This window comes from Opisthocomus hoazin, chromosome Z (assembly GCF_030867145.1).
Source record: "Opisthocomus hoazin isolate bOpiHoa1 chromosome Z, bOpiHoa1.hap1, whole genome shotgun sequence".
NCBI classification, from domain to species: domain Eukaryota; kingdom Metazoa; phylum Chordata; class Aves; order Opisthocomiformes; family Opisthocomidae; genus Opisthocomus; species Opisthocomus hoazin.
This window is the reverse complement of record NC_134454.1, coordinates 35,141,474-35,161,097: the sequence shown is the minus strand read 5'-3', so window position 1 is coordinate 35,161,097 and position 19,624 is coordinate 35,141,474.

Below are 19,624 nucleotides of genomic sequence, written 5' to 3'. Positions count from 1 at the left end.
GAAAAGAAGAGAAAAGAAAATAAAAGAAAAGAAAAGAAGAGAAAAGAAGAGAAAAGAAAAGAAGAGAAAAGAAGAGAAGAGAAAAGAAAAGAAAAGAAAAGAAAAGAAAAGAAAGGAAAAGAAAAGAAAAGAAAAGAAAAGAAAAGAAAAGAAAAGAAAAGAAAAGAAAAGAAAAGAAAAGAAAAGAAGAAAAGAAAAGAAAAGAAAAGAAAAGAAAAGAAAAGAAAAGAAAAGAAAAGAAAAGAAAAGAAAAGAAAAGAAAAGAAAAGAAAAGAAAAGAAAAGAAAAGAAGAGAAAAGAAGAGAAAAGAAAAGAAAAGAAAAGAAAAAAGAAAAAAAGGAAAGAAGAAAAAAGAAAAAAAGGGAAAAGGAAAATGAAAAGGAAAAAAAGGAAGAATTCTGTTTGATTTACAAGGGAGGGAGGAAAGCCACCCCAGACAAACAGTAGAATAATATGAGTAGTCTGAATGCATGGTACATTTGTAAGGCTGTTTTGCCTTAACACTGGTGTTAAGTATTTCTGTTCCTGTATCACTGTGTTGAAGGATGAGAGTCTTTCATGTGAATAGATTTTCAGTACTTCCTGGCAGAATGTATTGGCACCCTTCATGCGCAGTTGCTTGAAGAAAGCTAAAGTGCTGTTGTGGGATCCTAACAAAAAATCACTTTTTTGCTGAAAAGAGGTAAGAAACCCAAGGAGACTGATGTGTTGTCCATGCACCTTAAAGATCTATCTATTGTTGAACAGATGAAAGCAATATGTAATAGGTGGTAAAACAGTAATTTTGTTACTTTTAAATAGGACTCAAAAGTCTTTGCGATCAAATTTGTATGTTTAATAAAAATAGTCCATGTACTGAAGAGTTGTGCCAATTTCTACCAATTTATCACTAATTTGTAGGCATTTTTTAATTACATCCAGGGCCTCTTTTTATTCCCTCTAACATTAAAAAATATTGTTAAAATTAAATGAGCAGCATTTTTATCTGTTCTGTTCAAACCATAGATGCTAGATTTGATTTTATTTGTTACACTGAGATTGCAATTCTATTTTAATATGCAGAACTACAGTCTAGGGAGTCATAAAATGCACAGTGTTTTCATTAGATGATGGCTCTGCACATCTAGTTAACAGGAAAGCTGATTCATCAAACAGTATGCATCAAGGGAAAAAAGGAGTGCTCTGCTATGAAAGTAAGAAGGCCGACAACTCAGATGAAATGCCTCTATACAAACGCACGCAGCATGGGAAGCAAACAGGAGGAGTTGGAAGCAATCGTGCTGCTAGAAAGCTACGACCTGATTGCCATCACGGAAACTTGGTGCGATGAATCCCACAACTGGAATGTGGCTCTTGATGGCTACAGGCTGTTCAGAAGGGACAGGTGAGGAAGGAGGGGTGGGGGCGTTGCCCTTTACATCAAGAAAACACTACAGAGTGAAGAGCTGTCCCTGAAGAATAGCCACGAGCAGGTCGAAAGCTTATGGGTAAGAATCGGAGAGAGAGGCAACAAAGGGAACCTAGTGGTTGGTGTCTACTACAGACCACCAGATCAAGAGGAGCTGATAGACGAAGCGTTCTTCCTCCAACTCCAGTAGGCCTCACGCTCGCAGGCTCTCGTCCTACTGGGGGACTTCAACCACCCCGACATCTGCTGGAAAAGCAACACGGCAAGCTGAAGGCAATCCAGCAGATTCCTAGAATGCATTGAAGACAACTTCTTAAGCCAGGTAATAAGCACCCCTACCCGAGGGGATGCGATACTAGACCTGGTAGTCACCAATGCGAGTGAGCTCGTTGGGGATGTTAAGATCGGAGTTAGCCTGGGCTGCAGTGACCACGCGCTGGTGGAACTAACGCTACGGAGGGAAATGGCAATAACGAAGAGCATAATCAGGACCCTAAATTTTAGGAGGGCAAACTTCCAGCTCTTCAAGGAGATAGTCAGAAGAACTCCCTGGGAAACGGTCCTCAGGGACAGGGGAACAAAACAGAGCTGGCAGGTCTTTAAGGATGTATTCCACAGAGTGCAAGAGCTCTCGATCCCCAAGTGTAAGAAGTCGGGCAGAGAAGGGAAGAGACCGGCATGGCTGAGGCAAGAGATGCTGGTCAAACTAAGGAAGAAGAGGGAACTGCACAGGCAGTGGAAGCAGGGACCGGCTTCCTGGGAAGAGTATAGGGAAGTTGCCCCGTTGTGTAGGGATAGGGTCAGGAAGGCCAAGGCACAGCTGGAGCTGAACTTGGCAAGGGATGTGAAAAATAACAAGAAGGGCTTCTACAGGTATGTCAGCCGGAAAAAGATGGTCAAAGAAAGCGTACCCCCGCTCATGAGCAAGACCGGCGAACTAGCAGCAGCAGATGAGGAGAAAGCTGAGGTACTCAACAACTTTTTTGCCTCAGTCTTCACTGGCAACCTCTCTCCTCACCCATCCTGAGTCGATGAATGGCATGAAGGAGACCAGAAGGGTAAATTCCCTCCAGCTGTAAGTGAAGACCAGGTTCGGGACCTCCTGCAGAACCTAAATGTACAGAAGTCCATGGGATCTGATGACATGCATCCCAGAGTCCTGAGGGAACTGGCTGACGTAGTTGCCAAGCCACTCTCCATGCTATTTGAAAAGTCATGGCAGTCAGGGGAAGTTCCCAGTGACTGGAAAAAGGGAAACATTGTGCCGCTTTTCAAAAAGGGTAGAAAGGAAGACCCTGGGAACTACCGACCTGTCAGCCTCACCTCTGTGCCTGGGAAGATCATGGAACAGATCCTCCTAGAAGATATGCTAAGGCACATGGAGGCCAGGGAGATAATTTGAGACAGCCAGCATGGCTTCACCAAGGGCAAGTCCTGCCTCACCAACCTAGTGGCTTTCTATGATGGTGTAACAACAAGGGTGGACAAGGGAAAACCAGTGGAGGTCATCTATCTGGATTTTTGTAAAGCCTTTGACATGGTCCCCCACAACATCCTTCTCTCTAAATTGGAGAGCCATTTGATTTGATGTGTGGACCGTTTGGTGGATAAGGAATTGGCTGGATGGTCACAGCCAAAGGGTAGTGGTCAACGGCTCAATGTCCAGATGGAGACCAGTGACAAGTGGAGTCCCTCAGGGGTCTGTACTGGGACCGGTGCTGTTCAATATATTCATGAATGACATGGACAGCGACATTGAGTGTACCCTCAGCAAGTTTGCAGATGACACCAAGCTGACTGGTACGGTCAAGACACCAGAAGGATGGGATGCCATCCAGAGGGACCTGGACAAGCTGGAGAGGTGGGCCTGTGTGAACCTCATGAGGTTCAACACGGCTAAGTGCAAGGTCCTACACCTGGGTCGGGGTAATCCCCGCTATCAGTACAGGCTGGGGGATGAAAGGATCAAGAGCAGCCCTGCTGAGAGGGACTTGGGGGTACTTGTAGATGAAAGGCTGGACATGAGCCGGCAATGTGCGCTGGCAGCCCAGAGGGCCAACCGTGTCCTGGGCTGCATCAGGAGAAGCATGACCAGCAGGTTGAGAGAGGTGATTCTGCCCCTCTACTCTGCTCTGGCTTGACCTCACCTGGAGTACTGCGTTCAGCTCTGGAGCCCTCAGCACAAGAAGGACATGGAACTGTTGGAGCGGGTCCAAAGGAGGGCTACAAAAATGATCCGAGGGCTGGAGCACCTCTCCTATGAGGACAGGCTGAGAGAGTTGGGCTTGTTCAGCCTGGAGAAGAGAAGGCTGCGGGGAGACCTGATTGCAGCCTTTCAGTACTTAAAGGGAGCCTATAGGAAAGATGGGGACAATCTTCTTGGTAGAGACAGCAGTGACAGGACGAGGGGTAATGGTTTTAAACTAAAACAGAGTAGGTTTAGGCTAGATATAAGGAAGAAATTCTTTACAATGAGGGTCATGAAACACTGGAACAAGTTGCCCAGAGAGGTAGTGGAGGCCCCATCCCTGTAAACATTCAAGACCAGGTTGGACAGGGCTCTGAGCAACCTGATCTAGTTAGTGGTGTCCCTGCTCGCTGTGGGGGGGTTGGACTAGATGACCTCTAGGGGTCCCTTCCAACCCAAAACTTTCTATGATTCTACGATTCTATGAAATGAGGCTATGCATGTCCAGACTTGCAGTTTACTCGCAGCAATTTATAAGCAATGATATTTTAATTGATCCCTACAGTATAAGCCAATTTAGGAAAATATTTTCTAGTCAAGAGCATTTGGAAATTCTTTGAAGAAGTTTGTGTTCATATTCTCCCCTTCTGAACGTATTTGTTTATAAATGAAAAGAGATACTATCTCTCCCACTCCCTCCCCCCATGGCAATGCATTCCCTTGATTTTTTCCGCTGTTTCAAAATCACAAGATAAATGATAATTCTCACCAATTATAATTCTTTTTTAAAAAGGCAGAAAAATAAATTAATCTCAGAGATGGAGCCTTGAGCCCTTCAGAAAAACTACATAGTTCCATGCTCTGGAATCAGAAGAAAAACGAAGAAAAAAATAAAGACACTCACAACAGAATAATTTTAATTCGTCCGCTGTTCTCTGAAACCTGTATATTGGTGCCCATTGATTTCCATGTCTTTGGGTTGAACTCCATGGACATGTTTTAAAATCTTTGATTGTTTCTTTTTCTTAAAGGATGGAGGAGGTGGGCAGGGGGGAAGGGAGAAAATCAGCCAACCAGCCCAATATTTGTTAGAACTTTATTTTTTGTTTAAATCAGTTTTCCAGACTAAGGTATAAAAATACACAGTCTCCTCCTTGTTATGTATTATTTGTTTTGACCTGAATGGCTTAATAAAACTTTTTGAGGAGAAACGGGCAATGGAGCCAGATTGTTTTTTTGATGCCACTCTGTTTAATAACATCTACAAAATTTCCACGAAAACCATGAAAGACATTTTGCCTGTTCAGAATTTCAGCCGTCTTTACAGCTAGCACATTTCCCAAAATCTGTCTTTCTGGTGAATTCATTCTCCACCGCTCTGTCTCTTGGCTGTCCCTCTCTACATGCATATTCCTGTTGCCTTTTACTTGATCACAGACCAGGTCTGCCCTTTTACCAGATGATAACTCATTTAATCTTCTTGTGTGTATTTCTGTTGTAGAGCTCAGTTACAAATGGGATTGCTTAGATCTCTGTAGGTTTTATGCTGATTTTTTATTTTTGCTTTGGACTTCTGTCCAAAATCATGTAATTACAGATGGAAGTCTTAAGGGGGTTGTGTCCCATTAATAGCTGTTCTGCTTCAGGATCACAACAGGAAAACATGGCCTCCCTTGCATCCTCACATTATGATTTGTTTACTCTTGCATGCACCATTTTGCCAACTTTAGACCTTCCCAATAGGCCTGCTCCCTTCCTTCCAGGAGCTCCTCTACTCAGACTCCCACTTCCATTTCCTTACCTTATTTCATGCAGGATGTCTGAAGAGTTATTTTCAAGAAACAGTCTTTAAATGATGTTTATTGCAAGAACAGCAAAGTATAATAGAATATAAAAAAAAATGCTTTGCTTGAAAGATTTTAGAGATTCAGAAACAGACCTTACATAATACCAGGCTGAAGACTTGATCCCATGTGACTACAAGAAAGAATCACGGACAATAATTTAGAGTTTATTACCAATATTATTACTGCTTATGATTTTTGCCTATCAAATGGAAATATTTGAATTGCTGCAAACCAAAATATTTGTCTCAGCCATGAGTCTGCAAGTATTATAAGATTAACATTTCCTACTGAAATTCTTTTTTTGTGCATTTTAAAAGTTAAAAATAAAATTTATGACCAATAAACGCAGAAAAACTTAGACTTGGTTTCTTAAAGCTTTTCGATTTCTCAGCACTGACATTTAAGAGTTTCTCTTGGTGTTACATTTCAGCCATATGAATGAATGATGATCATCGCTCTGCTTTAGTCAGTAAGTTCTTAGCTCTGAGGGCCTCCCAGCTTTGGCTGGACACATCTTCCTTTCAACATGTGAGTACCAATACTGGCTCATTTTTGGAAGATGCTTCATCTCTGCACAATAACTAACTGAACACATGCAGTTGCAAATTACTGAGTATAGAGATTCAAGGAAGATTTCCTACTTCAAGCAATCGTGTTTTGGCAGTTTTTGTATCAGAGCTGTGGTAAGCAGATGGATTCACCCAGCAAATAGTGAAAATGCTGTAAACACAAAAAAAAAGATCTGATCTTTTCTTGCAGTAAGTCTTGTGCAGGCAAGTGAGAGATCTATTAGGGGGTTAGTGAGGAAATGTAAGCAGAAATCAGAGGAGCCTGGTGACTGTTTCTGATGGGGATTACAAGAATGCATCGCACCACAACTCATGCACTCATCCCTTTCTGCGGCTGTTCCTCCTATATGGTTCTCAGAGCCTTCTTGTGACAGGTCATCCCTCACAGAGGACTTCTAGGCTTTTGATGTCACTGGTGCAATAAAACAAAGGAGTGGCTTGGTAAGGAGTGGTTTTCCCTACTCATACCATTTTGAAAGTCCTCAGTTACCTGAGGTCTTTGTATGTCTAAGCAGGAGCAAGGGAAGTGGGGAAGTTGTAACTCCCGATCTGTGTGTAGGTCACAAGTACCTCCAGTGTCAGTTCCCAGATGGAGTGGAAAGCTGCTAGCCGTGACTGGCAGCTGGCCACACTGACACAAGGGCTGCCAGCAATGAACAGGAGACCTGATGTGGCTGAGGGGCGGCTGAGCCCAACCTTGACTGTTCAGCTTCAGCCACAATCCCTGGCCCATCTGCTGCACAACAACAGGCATTACAAAAAGCTGTTGTCATCCCCTGCCTTGGGTCCACCTCTGGATTTGGCAATTCCTTGGCTCTCCCAGATGGTGAAATGTGTGACCTGGGGTAGGTGGAGCAAGTGGGGATGTTGGTGGGCAGTTCACACTGTTGGGTGTGTTGGCCATGACCTACAGTGATGGTGGGGTGATACTGGGATGCAGAGGAGCCCTATCGTGTGAGCTGAAGTAACTGGAGAACTTTTTTTTTTTTTTTAATTTCCATGAGAACTTACATTTGTGTTAAAGCAATTGTTTACAGCATGCTATCAGTACCCTTCATGTCAGATGAAATGGAAATGAAAAGAAAATGTCTTTACCTTTCTTTGGAAACCTCTTAGGGCATCATTCATTCATTCTAATGACTAGGAGATCAATTGCAGAATACTGACTTTTACCAGTCAACAACCAAGGGAACACACACAACACAGCTACATTGCTGGTTTAGTTGATAAATGTAATTTGATTTAAATTATTTATGATAGTACTGCATTTAGCAGTAGACTCAAAGATGGCCTGTAGTACAATTTTTAAAAATCAAACAATAGATTACATTGTTGTACTGAATGTGATACTTCATGTCCATATAGTAATATATGTGTACCACTAACACAAATAACATTACCTGTATTACCTGTAGAATGGTAAGGTATGCTATGTAGAGTTCAATTTTCTGCTTTTTTGTCTTTTCTACTTTTGACACAGCATTTCTGCCATACTCTAGCATTATTTTTGCTTTCCTTTTTTTCGCTTACCTCAAAACTTACAGTGAATGAGTAAAAGCCTTTTAAGGACTTGTTGTGGGTGGGGTTAAGTCACTTTGGAGCACATTTTCCACCTGCATTTGCCGTTCCCAAGTCTTTTAAGAGCCTTCAGCCTCTTAAGTTTTTCCACTAGGTGCAATAGCAATAGCAACTAATAGATCTGAATTAAGAATCTGTCAAGTACAATGAATAATATACAGAACTATGTGTGCATAAGCACCAAATTTGCACATACATCAGATAACTGAACTGGGAGACGCCAGGGACTTGAAAAAAAGGAAGTATTTAAGTGTAAGTAACTTAACATGACTTTGAATAGCAGGACTTCAATAGCCAGTGAGAAACCATGTGCAAGTGTAGCAGACTGAGGAAATGGTTTCATTCTAGGAAGCATATTTGTTATGGAGGCTAATGCTCATTAGAGCACTGCTACACATCATGAAAACTCATAGTTCTTACTGTATTTTAATCTTCTTGTTCCACTTACCCTGAGACACAGATGTTTCTGTTTTCTTGGGTATAATTTGGGGAGTCTTACATTTTGTTCAGAGTTGCTGTTTTAAAAGCATAGGAAACATTTTAATAAAAGCCATTTTTTTCTTCTTCTTCTTTTATACTGGAAACTTAAACTCCGTAGCATTTTTTTGACATGAGAAGTGGAGATACAAGACTAATTATAAATGTTCTAGTTCCACTTCTTTATGAAACAATGAGTAGGGCCTGGAGCAGTGTAGGTTTAAGTGACTAGCCATCAAAACACAGGTATGAGGCGTCGCATTGATTTATAATCTGGCAGCTGGGGGCTGGAGGGGGCAGTTTATGTGAAAATGTAATCGTTAATAAAAGGGCACTTTACTGCTTTCTGCAGGATTTTTGTATAGTATATATTGTATAATATATATATAAAGTAAAGTAGTCCTTTCTGGTAAATAAATAGCAGGGGAGTTCTTAGAAAGTAGTTAAATCCAAATGTCTCATATTAATTTAGGTAAGACTGACCAATAAGCAATTATATTTTACATAAATAATGCTGTAGATGCTGCCTTGCAATGAAGTGTCTTATCTTGACAGATATTTCTAGAAGTGCTGCTGATTGCTATCTGTAGGACAAAATCTGCATGACTTGGAAATCAATAGGAAACATAGGGAACACAGTATTTCCATACATTAACTACATAAAAATAATTTTTTGTTCAGCTACTCTTTAGACATCTAGGGAAATCAAATATATTTTCAAAATCATGGAAAACAGTAGTGCACTTAAATATCCATGTTCTAACACAAATGCACTACAGAAGATATTTTTTCCCTGAAGAAACAGAGAAGATGCTCAAGAGTATTTTGATAAAATGTCCTTGTTGTGGAAAAAGCAAAGCACAAGATTGTGGGGGCAAAGAATACTGTATGGTGTGATGGATTTATTAAAGAGGAAATCCAGCCTAATCTAACTTGCACCCTTGATCTACATTATCAAAATTTCACAGGTGTTCTTTGCACCATACATAGCACTGAAATAACTCCCAACGTGCTTTTGTAGTTGCCTCAGAAAAGAGGCAAAACCGCCTTTGTTGCTACACAACACATGTAAGACTTGGAAAGAGTAAAGAGAGAAGCCAAATCAAACACTTAGCTGGGAGAAGAGACAAAGAAAGCAAAGAAAAAGAATCCAATTATTTTATGTTTGTTTTGCTAAATGGTTTTTCTGTCAAAGATTGTGGGAAAGAAACCCTTCCTTCCTCCCCTTGCCTTTTCAACTTTTTTGTTCTATAAGGCTGGGAACAGACAGTACTGTATGACTAGCTATGCATTGCTGCTGAGACTTCTAGTGACACTAATTAACCTCTTCCTACAAATATCAACAAAGTACAGCCTAGGCTTTGTCTGCCTATGATTTAAAGCAACAACAATAAAAAAAACACCAAACTTTTTCCAGTCTTCCTGCAGTAGGTAGTTGTTCAGTTTCTTTCCCTTGAAAATGATCCTTCAGCTGAGGAAAATATCCCCTCCCTCTGCCCCCACAAATACTTCAGCATTAGTTGTAAACTCAAAATCCCAGCTGCAGATGCAGTTCAAAGAACAGGGGCACTACAGTGAGCAAGCTTTCTGCAGCTGATGAACTTTGTCAAAATCTTTTGGATCTCACAAGGTGCTGAGAGCTTAAAACACCTCACCAAACCAACAAAGGGCATGGAGGATGCTCAGCACCTCTCAGTTAGGACTCTGATTACTTCATCATCTCTTCTTTGGACCATTGGTGCACATTAGGGCAGTCAAAGCACACTGAGATGCCGCAAGTGACAGCCAAAGTCCTTCACATGCAAAGGTTTTACTCCTCAGGTTTGTTGCACTGCAAAATTGAAGTGTTGTGTATAGAAGCAGTAGTCATGCAGGAATATGTCTGAGATCAAGATTTGGACAATTTGGTTCAGAGCACCTTAGCCATAGGGAGTTTTAACAAGTTTTGGCCAAGGCGGATGAGCCCCCAAGGTCTGGAGGCTGGACTGCAGCACTGCTGGTGCTGCTGGACACTGAGATCTGCCTACACTGGCTGTATCACCAGTGCTGCTGGAAACCTCGTGGGAAAGAGCTCCTCGCTAAATATGGCCAACACAGAGCTTTTCTTCCTCACTGAGATCCTCTTTTATTAACCCACTGTTCAGCCTTTGAAAGAGTTGACTCTTATTTTGTTGGGTGTCACTGAAAATGACCGAATGAGGGAGATAGGGTCTTGTGAAGGCTGTTCAATATTAAAGACAGACAGTAAGGCACTCTTTTCCTTTAAAAATGACTGCTCATTAATATACAGCTATCTTAAGACATATTTTATCTTAATTATCTCAGGGAAAAATAACATGCAATTTCAGCTAAATGATCTAAATATTTTCAGAATTATTTCAGAGGTTGTTACACGTATGTCTATAAACTTATCATATATACCTCTCTATTCTTAGATCTGTACCAAAACCTTACTCATATTGTGGTTTTTTTTTTGCCCTCTGTTTGTATTTCTCAGCCTCAAAGATAAGCAGATGTTTCTTGAGCAACATGGTAAGGAGCATAATTGGTGCAAACTATCTCTGCAGAGCAGTCTTTCCAGACAGATTGTTTTAGTTACATATTCACATTTAACTTTATCTTTATGGATGCTTTTCCAGAAATTTTTCCTTTAGTCACACCACATTCTCACCAGAATTTCTTCATCCAGTAACCATGAAGTTACTGGTAGTCATTAAGACGAATCCAACTTATAGTTTCATCTGCCTCCCCCTAATTTGGAGTTTCTGATGTCCCTTAAGCGTGACTGGGTGTAGTCATCTCACAGAGCGTAAACAAAAGGTATTTATGGCTGTTACAGTGCCTGCTATAATGTGTGTGTTTGTCTGTCTCTCTTCAGGGCCATTTTTTCCTACACTAATCATACATTTGTCAGAAATCTATAGCTGGGCAATTGTGCCTTATGCCTCATACGGTGCAGATTAACACTATCTGGTTCATTACGAGTTTGTACTCGACATTGGAGGCAGCAGAGACAGATTACTTTAAAGTGCAAGATCAGACCTTAAATTAGCTGCAGCTTGAATGTCGCTTTTCTCTGTGGGTCAATGACAAATACAGATAAAAACATCAGGTCTTATAGAAACACAACTGAAAATAAAGAATGTTGATGTATATAAAATGCTTAGCATTATGAAACTTCTCCCACCTGAGAGCCAGAGTCAGGCGTTGGCTACATAGAATATGTCTTATAGGTTTTACATAGCTCTATTTCAGTGAAACACTAACTTTATTTCTGGCTATAACTATGTGATTGATGGTGTCATCAAAAAGACCAGCTGCATGCCCAATATTAGATGTTTGCTTAAATATTTTGCTGAACTGGGGAACGAATGGCCCTGAGACATTCTGTAGAGCTTCTGAATCCCAGAATAGCCCTAAACAAATCTACTCAGTTATAGAGACATTTTTTTAAAACTGTACAGTATGCAGCATTAGACTTGACATTTTTATATATGCGTTATTGCTGAAATACAGTTGCTGTGGGAGGTGTAATTTAGAATTTTACAAGCCTTGCACATTTAAAAATCTCTGTCACAGCATTACACTAATATGTTTATAGTCATATTTCCTTATTTTTTTATATGAGAGTAGTACTGTGTATCACTTTTATAGAGCTCTATAAAATGTATCTAATTAACCCTATCCATGTTACCCAATTATTTGAGTTTGTATGGTGAGGAATGAATTCCACCCTGAAGGATCACAGGCCTAATTAAATTATTTAATTTACTTTTTATTAATGTTCTTAATTCATTCTCTTCTGAATAAAAGTAAGAAACTAACAATATTTGCTCATAGCAATAATTTTTGACAAAATATTGAAGTAGTTAATTTCTTATCAGATTTCTTTGAATGATTAACCAGGCGCTTTCTCTCCTTTTACTCTGCCTACTGTGGCAAAGGAGCTGTTCAGATTTAAAAAAAAAAATCTGCATCCATCACATCTTAGAATAACCTTCAGACATGTGGCACACTGCATAAATAATTGATGCCATCGAGGCTTATGTCAAGATGCAACACAAACAGCCAAGATACATTTGACCTGAACTAACAGATGAACACGAAGACAAAAGGTATTAAATAAAGGTGCATTTTTTCTTGTTTATTGTTGGATTTTCCTCTGACTTTTTAATCAGAGAAATTGGATCAATACAAGCAGGGCATTAAATGTTTAATAACAACTTACAACATTTAAATTTTGTTGCAGACAGACCTCTCTCAAACAGTGACTTAATCAGTAGATTACAGTAGAAGACTGACTGCCCTGCAGAAATGGTGATGCTGACTGTTAGTCCTAGCAGTACCAGATCTTCTGTGGGCTGCCACCAGGGTTGGTTTGATGGTCTCATGGCTCACCAGCCTGCTTTACATCTTTTTTTTACATCTTACTTGTAATGCTAGAGAAGAAGTCTAGATCATAATTGGTGGAGTAGCTAGAAGATCCTCTCAACTTATGTAGCAAAAAGCACACAGCAAAAAAAGTGAAAATAAAATATGCTGTATTGTATTAAGACAAAAATCAACCTCCTGATCCAGTCCTATAGGATTTCTGAAATAGTCTGGTCAGGGTAATGTTACTGCTCTTGTGGCACTGAATGAACAGGGTTGTTTCTGTGTCGTGGACTTGCAACAAGGCTGTAACAACATCCTTGAGCACTGCATTAGCTTTATTGGCCTAAAGGACAGATCTGAATAGTAGACTCATAACCTGATCTAAAAGAAGACATTTTAGTAGAGATTTCATGTTTCTGCTAAAATCAATGCAGTTGTTAAGAGTTTCCATCTACTGTTTTGTGCCTCCTTGCCCTGCCTTGTGTTTATGATATGTTGTAAGTTGCTAAGTGACCAGTGGAGCTGGACTACCCATGTGCACTGGGCATTCATAGCCAATATGCTCTATGGTGGTGTTCTTAAAAATAAAACTTGTTGCAGGCAATAATATCAGCCTACTATCAAGGACATTTTTACTCTTTTGTGGGGGTCATCGGAGGAATTTGGGTGTGGAACTTGGAGCTTGGAACTGCTCACTCCTTTTTATATATGGGGCTCTTTGGAATCCTATTTGCAAGCTCAGGTAGGCAAAACATTGGTGTATTCTGACTTAAGTTATATATGGGGACAACACTGCACTACTAACTTCATGAAGAGGGCAGTCTCAAAAGAAGGAAATGGTTGTAATAAACCCACAATGCATGACAAGAATCATAGAATCACAAAATTATGTAAGTTTTTTTATGATATAAAAAGACCTGTGGGGTTATCTAGTCCTATGCCCTGCTCAAAACAGCGCTCATGAGAACAGGTTGCTCAGGACTACATCCAGTTGAGGTTGGAACATCTCTATGCATGGAGACGCCCATCTCTCTTAGCCACATCCAATTGTTTGTCCCCTGTCATGATGAAAAAGTGTTCTGAATGTTATACTAGAATTTCCTGTGGTCAGAATTGTGCTTGTTGCCTCCTGTCCCTTCACCTTCAACAAGGGTCAGACAGCAGTGAATTCTCCCCTTCCCCTTCTGTTCTCCAAGCTAAACCATCCCAGCAGCCTCTACCAAGCTCATCCATCCCATGCTCTAGCCCTGACCATCATGATGACCCTCTGCTGGACTCACCACTGTACATCCGGGCCTGTCCTGCACTGTGAACACGAATCTGGACCCTGCACTCGCTGTACAGTTGCAGTGGTGCTGAGAATTGCAGCCACATACTGAAGCACCATGAAGCACATGAGGCTGCCATAAAATGCATCACTTGCATGCAGTTTCCATCCTTGCAGCCTTCCATCAGACAAATAAAGACTTGGGGAAAGGTTCATTGGTCTGATGAAGGACTGCGTAGCCCCCCTGTTCCTTTTGGCAAAGCAGTTACGAATGCCCGTTGTCAGACTCTCTCTTGCAAAATCCCTGTTCTGTTATCTTCTTACTACAGACTTGGAACCAGAAGTTTTGTCCATCCAGGTACGGTGGGAAGCCTGTGCCCTTTAACAAACAGCGTTGTGTCATATCTCTATGAAGTAAGGTTTATTGGGGATTTTATATCTGTGTTAGAGGTCCTCCTCTTAACCTGCCTCTGAGCTGAGTTGTTTTAAATCAGAAGTCTGCAACACAGCCTTGAGATCTGTCAGACCATGAATATGCTTTGGTGGGCTGACTTTTCATGCTCCATGAACTGTAAATTCAGACCGAGAGCTGATGCCTTCAGCCCCAAAATTCACAGACTTAAGAAGTTGTTTTGTTATATGTAGAGGAAATGTATATATTTTAATAAGCTTGCTGGCAAGTAGGTGTCATTTCTTCCCCCTGCTGAATACAAAACTGGCTGATATAGATATTTTAGGCCTATGTGCTGCAAGCAAAATGGTCTGCCCCAACGAGAACAGCATTCTCAGTTAGGATACTTCCACTGCAAAGTATGCCAAAATGAGTGGGCAATATTCATTTTCTGCAGGTGCTTTGAAATTAAATTAACATTGCATTTATGGCAGAGTATATGTAGTAATATTACCCCCCAGCACATTATTTGTCAGCTAATACATGTAAGTAAAGCTATATTATATATTTTCTTTCCCGGGCTCTTAACGCAGTGTGTGCATTCATTGAACAAATCCCTTTGTTGTTCACTTACTGAATCTGCTCCACTCATCTCAGCAGCTAGTAGAGGTGGCGGTGAGAGAAAACCTAAACTTGTTTATATCTCTTTCTGCAAAAAGTAATGACAGAATAATTGAATCTAAGAGATGTATACTTTGCAGATAAAAAAAAAGTTTATCAAAACTTATTTCCTTAAGGACTACTAAAACAAGATTTTGCAATTATTTCATGTGAATGTTGGCTCAGACCAAATCCATTGTTTAACAATGAGGACATGAAGGTATTAGACAAAATGCTTTCCGTTTCAGTCAATTGTGAAGCTCCTCTAATACTAGTAATTGAAATTGATGCAAAAGTTTTTTATTGTCCACTCATATGTTCTGCATTTATATGGCATTTATATGGCATTTATTTAGGCAGCGCATTACCAGTACATGCATGTATAAATAAGCTTATTTTGCTGTTTGCTTTTCTATGTGCTTTGGAAAAATCACAGATGACCAGGGCATGCCCAGAATACTGCTCCCACTGATCTCAGTGGGCCTAATTTCTTTAGCTGCTTGTAAACTTATCCCACACTTCCAGTAAAGAAGCGATAAATCAGGATAAATGGGAACATGGAGGGACCATCCTACCTTTCCTGGTCTGCAAACAAGAAATGTAGAAGTTGTGGAGCTATTCCACACTTACGAGCTTTAGTGGTGTGTGTGCAATTTGATATTTATGGGTATTACCTGTTTGCCTGGTTTTTCACCAGTCACTCTTAGACTCACTTCATGCACTGTGCATTCCCAAGAGTAGGGCAAATCCGATCTAGTTGGGTATTTTCATGGGAAGCTTCATATTCTTTCAATCTCACAATTAAGTAAGTTCAGATTCATTCATATGGAGGTTTTTCAGTATTTGGAGAAGTCAATAAGTACACCGAAGATAGACATTTGTGAAGTGATGTCATCTGTCAATATGCTTACAAGGAGTACTTGACTGTTGCTATATTTAATTACTTTTTAATACTGGCTACTGTTCAGAGTTCTGCACCCCTGCTGCTTAAAATGCCACAAAAAAATAACTCGTCCTTTACTGAGTAGCTCCAACAGAGCATCTTGGAAATGTGTGTCAAGACAGAACACAAATACGCTGGTGTGTATACTCCAACCATAGAGGTGTAGTGTTGTCCAGCCCAGGAGCCATTTCAGGCTGGAAGAGTTAGGGTGAGACAGGCTCTGGGTACTTCAGACCAATGTGCAAACCCTCTCATGTTGTTCCAGTGACCCTCCGCAAAACACAATGGTCAAAAAACGTCAAAGACATTTGGATACTTAATGCTATATCTGATATGTGCCTTTTAATCTGTGAATGACACGTTTATATCTTTTTTTTTAAATCCATTTCTTTTAAGAGTAACCCTTCTTGTTATAGAACTTACTTTTCCCATGTGATGTTAAATATAGCTTTTCTTTTTTCTCTGTCCTCTTTTATTTATGTCTATTTCTGGAGTGTATATACACTATAATCACTCTAGTGTTTTATATCTGCCTCATGTAAGGGAACTAGTATTTTATAACTTAATGGATTTTTTAGAGCTAAAATGTAATCTTGTTAAATAGATCACATTTTTTTTCCCTATAATTTAAATAAGGACTTGCAGAATGTATATAAAGTATAGTATAATTTGCCAGCAGTAACTTCAGACTTTTTGTGAACTTACTATATGACCTTCATATATAAAATGCAGGAAGATTTGAAAGATAGTTTGTCTTATATTATTTTTCTCAACCACCTTTTTGGTATGAAATGCAAGAAATATTATTCTAATTGACGAAGTGCAAGTCTTACCAAGGGTAAAGAACTGAGTCAGAATAAGGAATTCCTGCTGCTTGATTATACAAAATGCAATACAATTAGATTTGGTTTCTTCCTGGTTTAATTTAGTTTATCCCCTTAGGAGAGATCCATTCACCGTATTTAATTTAGCTGTAATACACTGTAGTAAATATTTTCCAGAAAGGAAAGCTTAATGAGGTGAAGACATGCATCACAAGCTTCCTATTTTCCACCTTACCTTTTCAAAAGCTTTTTTGTTTCAGTTACATTAAATATTTTTAGGGGAAAATCAGACCTCCAGAAATGTTCTTGGCTTTGCACCCCTAGTGAGGAGTTTCCTTGTTTATTGAGGCACAATACTAATCCTATTGAAATCACAGGACCTGCTGCCTCTGGCCCTGCCAGCATTGCTGCTGGAGCTCTGCCTGATCGGAGCAAGGCTGCACAGTGCTTCTGCCCCAGATTCACGAGGGCTGTTGTCTCCCCTTTCCCCCTGCCCTGGTCCCTCTGGGTGGCAGCCCTGCCCTGGTATACATTGACTGCAACTCTCAGAGCAACCTCCATCTGATATTTCTCCAAGCCTGAGCAAGCACAGTTGGATCTAGGCAGTGGGGAGATGTTCCTGCTGCTCCATCTGCCCAGAATGGACAAGGAATAGAGGAAAAGTGATCACTGTCTGCACTACCTACATGCAAGAAACCCATACTGAAAGTCCCACTTCTGACTTCTTCTTGTGTGTCATCACAAGCATTCAGAACCTCAAAAATAAGACTTGAAAGCTGTGAGATTGGAAGAAAGGATTTTTTTTTCATTTGCCTATTAGATTTTTGATAGAGATGGCTTCTATTTTGAGTTATTTTTTATATTAACAGGGAAATAGATCATATACTTTCTTCAGAAAGATTCTTATGAAATCATTTAATATTCCAGGACTTCAAGGGGAATAAATGACCTGGAATCACTGCCTGAGACATCGGTCCCAGTGACATTAACAACAGATTTACAACTATCAGCTGCAGCCTATATTTTTCTCCACTTTTATTCCAGTCGCCATTCTAGCAAAACTGCTGTGGGAGAAACTGATCAGAATTTTCCTGGGAATGGATTGTCAACATGACACTTTCATCATGTGCTGAGAGATGTGATTTGCCTCAACAAGCATTGATTAGGCAGAAATACAAGCCTCATATTTATATTCCCTATCAGGTGGATACTCATCACACTCTGCAAATGAAGGTTCAAGAAAGGAATGAAATATCAAAACTGACTTTTATGCATCTCTAAGTTTGCATTTTTTAATAGCATAAATCAGCATGAAAAAGTTTGGGAGAGAAAGGAAATTAAAATCTTCAGAGGCATGCAAATTTTCTTCCTGGAATCTGAAGAAAATCATATCTGCCTAAAGATCTGACCCTTGTTTGTTGCTTCAGCATCCAATGAACAGCTCTGCATGCACACAGGACTTCTTAACCATGTCAACACCCTCCTGAATAAGGGTGTAATAGTGTGCTCTGCTAGACACTGGTTTCTGTAAGCTAAAAGCTCTGATATTTCTTAACACCTTTCTTTTTAAACTGCAGAACCTGTAAGTAACAAGACTGTAGTTATTTTTGCATTTTATAACCTTGTATGAGGATAATGACACAAATGCCTTTGTCAGGGGTAAACACCAGCATCAGTGTATTGGGAGCAATGACTCAGCCAGTGCCTTGCCTGAGATGAAGTGTAGCAACCTGCATTTTCATCACAGATCAGCAGGAGAGGCAGCACGTTATACAAACATTAGCACTTGAGCAAAGGTTTAGGTGAGGCCAACACAGGCACAAAAGCAGGGGAGGAAGAGGTGGTGCAAGCCAGGGGCAGCGTTCCCCGCAAAGGCGTGCGAAGCCTGCCTGACACTGTTCACACACCTCCCAGGTGTGCAACAGCTGCACCAGGGGTGAAGGCGTGTAGGGACAGCATCACCCTTACAAACTACTGACTATGGCAGTTTATCCACCATCACTAATGAGGCGTGCTGCAGAGCTGATGTGAGAGATGGAACAGCACGGACAAGCCCTGCAGAGGACACAGATGTGCAGGGGCCACCAGGGCCAGCTCAGTCCTGTTGATCTGAGACATCTAGGGTCAGCCTCTTGGGAAAACAGAAGCAGCATGAACCTGAGGATTGCTAGGGACTGTGCTGAGTCCCTCAGCTTCTTTAGGCTTTTGTGTAGCCTTATTATACCTGTCAAGGTGAGTTTTACCATATGCTAATCAGGTGGCATTAACACCCAGCCTTTTTCCAGCATGCCTTAGTCATGCCAGTCCTGAAGGGCACAGGACAGTGTGGAAGATGGAGAAGTTGCTGGAGAAGTTCTAAACTACAGGACTAAGGAGGATCAGAGTTGGTATCCCTGTTCAATTTTCAAATCTGCCTGCTAGATTTAATCTGACCTAACTGGGATTTACTCAAATGCCTGCATATGTGAATTTGCAATGCACTTTCCCAGACACAAAGGCCAAAGAGTGAAAACGACCAAGTGTTTAGTGTTTGGGAATACGTGTTCCTGAATTAAAGCATTCTTCCTTGAATTTACTCAACATTAAGCCACCCATTAGCCGAAAATACTGAGAGAACAAGCTAACTTTCATACAGTATTCTCTTTTGTGATGTTTCTCAGACAAAAATTTGGGGAAGGAGGCTCATACTGTCCTATTTTTCCTCTTATTCTTCTAGGAGAGTTGGGAATAGTTGTAGCTAATTGGGTAAAAGAGGAATGGACTTCTTAGCACGGGAGGTAAACCTCTGTATATGGGAGAAATTTTATAGCGGTTTATCTGGAAGCTTTTAAATAGTACATTGAATAAAAATAATCCAAATCCTTACAGTGACTGCACTTTCAAAATGTCAGGCAAGGGTGACAGGTGGTTTTTCACTTTTTTTTCATTGAGCTCAAATCAGTAAATCAGGTCTCTTTTTTACAGATTTAAAAAAATATGAAATTGTTTTTTAAAACCACAATGTTGCCACAGCTTGAATGCTGTGAACAGGGGAATTTATAACCATTTAAAAGTGATTTATATCTGTAAAGTTTATTGTCCTGCCTGTACAGGAGTAG